The sequence below is a fragment of the Ornithorhynchus anatinus genome, chromosome X5, assembly GCF_004115215.2.
Source record: "Ornithorhynchus anatinus isolate Pmale09 chromosome X5, mOrnAna1.pri.v4, whole genome shotgun sequence".
NCBI lineage: Eukaryota > Metazoa > Chordata > Mammalia > Monotremata > Ornithorhynchidae > Ornithorhynchus > Ornithorhynchus anatinus.
In genome coordinates, this window is record NC_041753.1 from 43022137 (window position 1) to 43026955 (window position 4819).

Sequence of the window (4819 nt, forward strand, 5' to 3'; positions counted from 1 at the left end):
CTCTCCGCAGCTTAACCCTCTTCTCCCCCCTTTCCCTCTGCTCCTCCCCCTCTCCCATCCCATCCCATCCCCTCAGCACTGTACTCATCCGCTCAACTGTATATATCTTCATTACCCTATTTATTTTGTTAATGAGATGTACATCACCCTGATTCTATTTATTTGTTACTATTTTAATGAGATGTTCTTCCCCTTGATTCTATTTATTGCCATTGTTCTTGTCTGTCTGTCTCCCCCGATTAGACTGTAAGCCCATCAAAGGGCAGGGACTGTCTCTATCTGTTACCGATTTGTACACTCCAAGCGCTTAGTACAGTGCTCTGCACATAGTAAGTGCTCAATAAATACTATTGAATGAATGAATGAATAATTCATTTGTCTGGCAACCCTTCTATTGCACAGTTTTCTAAGCAATCATCCTAAATTTGATTTGCCGTATATATGACATCTCTAGCTATCTCTTCAAAGTGTAACACTACCTTCAGAGTTCTAAGAGAGACCTAGAGATATCCTTTATGTTCAAAAGAAAAGCAATCAATCAATCAGTGGTATTTATTGAGTGCTTATTGTGTGGAGAGCACTGTACTAAGAGCTTGGGGGAGTACAATATGACATGTTACCTTTCCACAAGGAGATGACAGCTTAGAGCGGGAGACAACAAATCAGAAATGGATTTCTGCGGCAGTGTTCTCAATCAATGCTCCTCAGCTTATTTTGAAGTAGTGTGGTGGGCAACCTCTACCCCCAACACAAAGCAAAAAGAGTCAGGGAGAGAGAGCAAGGGAGAGAGGGTTGTAAACACCCCTAAGGTTTTTGATGCGTCTTGGAAAAAAAAGGCCCTGGGCTCAAGTAGGGAGCATATACCAAGGCCTGCAAAATGAAACTAATTATGATGGTCCCCAAGAATTTCCAGGGCACACTTGGGAGATCTCTCTAAGCCATTCTGGTAGGGAACCACTGCGCTAAATGGAATCTCAATGAGTTACTTTCCTAAACTCTCTAATGCTCCAGGGAAACCAATGGTAAAAACATTTTAAATGAAAGATGAGGACCTAGGCCCTCATTTCTGCCCAGAATTAAATGAACAATATTGAATGTCTAGTATAGGCAGAGCAAGATATTGGGTATTTTGGGGAATGCAAAGGATGGGAGATGACTGGGTGTTTGCCCTCAAGGGTTTTATGATCTAATATAAAAATCAGCTTTAATTCAAACACAAAACACAAATACTATCTGAAACACTAATTGGAGCATAATACTCCCTCAAAAATCTCTTCTAGCTCCCACTGCTCCTCAAATAAAGCAAAAAGGTTTGATCATAGGCTTCAAAGCTTACTTACAGATGGCCTCTTACAGCTCTATTCACTATCTTGCACACACTCAGCTTAGGCTTTTGCTCTTCTCTTCCTCCCTTGTGGGCTCTTGTTCACTTTTGTTCACTTTTACCCTCTGCCTTAAATACCTATCCCTCTCAGCTTTGCCTCATCATGCACCTCCCTTCCTTCAAAGATCTCCCATAAAGTCACTTCCCCAACTTTCAGCCTCAACATTGTATAATTGTCCATTCATGTCTACTGTCCCCTCCATTATACTGTAAACTCCTCAAGGGTACAGATTGCATGCTTCTTCTTTTGTATGTACCCCAATGGCCTAGAAAGTGCTCTGCACAAAGTATACATTCAATAAATACTATTACCAAAACTGATTCAAAATTTCACCAAGACTCAAGGAAAACACATATATGGGTAATTTCCAGCATTAAAGAAATATTGGTGGGAACTGAAAAGACATGACTCAGTCAGGTGGTACATGCCTTTATATTCTGCAGCATCTTCTATTTATAATTTACTTTAATTTACTTTAATTTACGCCTTACTCCCCCACTGGATTACAAGTTCCTCGAAGGCAGAGAACATGTCTACCAACTCTACTATATTATTCTCTCCCAAGTACTTAGTACAGTGCTTTGCACACAGTAAATGTTCAATAAATACCACTAATTGATTGATTAATCTCAGAAAGATGCTTAAAAGAGGTGGGTCTATAGCAGAGTTTAAAAAGAAGTGAGAAGTCAGGACAGGATATTGTACGAATGGATGAGCTTTCCAGGAGAAAGAGAAAAACAAAGAGAAAAGTGGAGAAATCACAGGACAGAAACCATGGGAGTGCACCCACCATTGAAATGTGATAAGAAGAGGAGAATTAATCAATTAATGGTATTTATTGAGCACTCACTATGTGCCGATCACTATATTAAGCACTTGGAAGAGTACACTACATCAGAGTTAATAGATATATTCTCTGCCCACAAGGAGCTTACAGTCTAGAGGGAGAGGCAGACATTAAAATAAACTATGGATATGTATGTGAGAGATCCCGAGCTGAGGGTAAGGTGAATATCTAGTGCTTAAAGAGTACAGATCAGAGTGCGTAGGTGATGCAGAAGGTAAAGGGAGTTGGGAAACGAGAGTGGCCAAAAAGGCATCAGTAGAATCAGCATGCTTAAAGAAAGAGTTTTATGGAGAAGAGGATGATTAGCATTTTCAGTCATCAGAATTCCAGAAAGATACAGCCAGAGAAATAACCATTGGATTTTCCCAACTCAAGCAAAAGCAGTTTTAACAAGAGTGAAGAGTGAAGAGTGGGTTTAAGACAAGAGAGCAGAGAGAGAGAAAATGGAGGCAGTATGAAGATATGCTCAAGGAGTTGAGGAGAGGAAAAAAAAGCAATTACAAGAAGATGCACAGGATAAAAGTGAAGGGTTGGCTTGAGGATACGGGGCGGGGCCGGGAGGAGGATCCAGAGAAGAAGGAAGTAAATAAAGTAAGGTTATACCACTTTCATGTTCAACCTTAGGAAATTTCCTCCTCAACATTTTCCACATCAGCCCCTGCCTCTCCATCGAAATGTCCACCACCCTGGTCCAGTAGATTGTCATATCCTGGCTTAAAATTACTGTAAAAATCTCAATCTTATGATTGGTCTCGCTGCCTCCAGCTTCTCTGTTCTCCAGTCTATACTTCACTCTGCTGCCTGGATCATATTTTGAAAATGTCAATCTACACACATCTCTCCATTCCTCAAAAACTCCAATGGTTATCTGCTTATCTTTAAATCAAACAGAAATGCCTGACCATTGAAGTTGTGAGGTCTAGTGGAAAGAGCATGGGCTTGGGAGTCAGAGGGCCTGCGTTCCAATCCCGGCTGAGCCACTCGTCCACTGTGTGACCCTGGGCAAGTCACTTATGTTCTCTGTGCTTCAGTTACCTCATCTATAAACTAGGGACTCAGTAGCTGCTCTCTTTCCTATTGAGATTGTGAGCCCCATGTGGAAAAAGGATTGTGTCTGACCAGATTATCTTGTATCTACCACAGTGTTTAGTACAGGGCTTGGCACATAGTAAATACTGCAATTATTATGGTTTAAGGCACTCCATCAGTTTTTTCTCTCTTACCTATTCCAGACTGCACTCTGATTCCTCCCAAGATCAAATCCTCATGGTACCTCATTCTCAACTATCATGCCTCTGATCACTGGCTCATTCCCTTCTTCCTGCTTGGAATTCCTTCCACCCTTCACCAGACAACAGTTCTAGCACCTCTTTGGAAGCCTTCAGAAATCCTACGTTCAGGAGGCTTTCCCAGATTAATTTTCCTTTTCCCCAGGCCATATCCCCTCTCAGCACTTTTGCACTCACTAGTTCTCGCTGGACTTTAGTACACATCGCTTTACATACTCTACTATCAAAGCACTTCTTCACATTTGTACATGCCCATCTTTCCTCCTAGACTGCAAGGAACTTGTGGGTGGGGACTCTGACTTCTACTGCACTCACCCAAACCCTTAGTGCTGTGCTCTGCACACAGTAAACACTCAATAAATACTATTGGAAAGCAGTGCAGCCTAATGGAAAGAGCACAGGCCTGGGAATAGGAGGACATGTGTCCACCAATTTCCTGCTATGTGAGCGTGGGCAAGTCACTTTAGTTCTCTGTGCCTTGCTTTCCTCATCTGTAAAATGGAGATTCAATACTTGTTCTCCCTCTTAAATAGAATTTGAGTCCGTGTAGGACAGGGATTGTGTCTGATCTGATTACAGTGTTCCTACCCCAGTATTTGGCACAGGGTTAGCATTTAACAAATACCACAGTTATTGTTGATTGATTATTTCGCAAAGCTCCTCTCAGGATCACACCTGGAGAGTTTCCAGTATTCTACCAGTCTTGGCTATCGGAGGGAGAGTCAAGGGGAGGCACACCCGTTCCATTCCTAGCTTGGGCAGTGGCTAACGAGTGGAAGGCAATCTGCTACAAGTCATAACTCACCTGTGCCAAACAACAGCGGCATGCGAGAGAGTCAACGCCAGAGACTCAAGTATACTGTGTGGACGGAGGCAATGGCAAACCACTTCCATATTTTTACCAAGAACACTCTATGGATACACTACCAGAACGATTGCAGATGGAAAGTAGGGCATTCTAGGAGAGATGTGTCCATGGAGTCCCTATGGGTCGGAGACGACTCGACAGCATAAGACAAGCCTAGACTATGCACAAGTTCATTCCACACTCCCATTACAAAATAAATTAAATTTCATACCCCAAATGGTTATTTAGCTTCTTTTGAGAAGGTAACCCCAATTTAGTAACTCCAACTTTCTTGTCACTGGAAAAAAAAAGTCAGTGGAGAGCAGGAATTAGGTAGTTTTTCCTGTCACTAAAGTTTGGCTGTATTCAAATACAAGGGTTCCCTCTACTGGCTAGAGTAGGTAAACAAATACAGAAGGTACGTCCTTCTGGAGGAGGCAAGTGATAGCAA

General features: G+C 42.1%; 1 non-coding gene across 1 annotated transcript; it reads left to right on the forward strand.

Moving 5' to 3' along the window:
• The first annotated feature begins 4178 nt into the window (after positions 1–4178).
• Positions 4179–4316, forward strand: LOC114808450. The gene has a single exon (XR_003756298.1). It is a non-coding gene; the product is annotated as a small nucleolar RNA SNORA7 (small nucleolar RNA).
• The last annotated feature ends 503 nt before the right edge of the window (positions 4317–4819 follow it).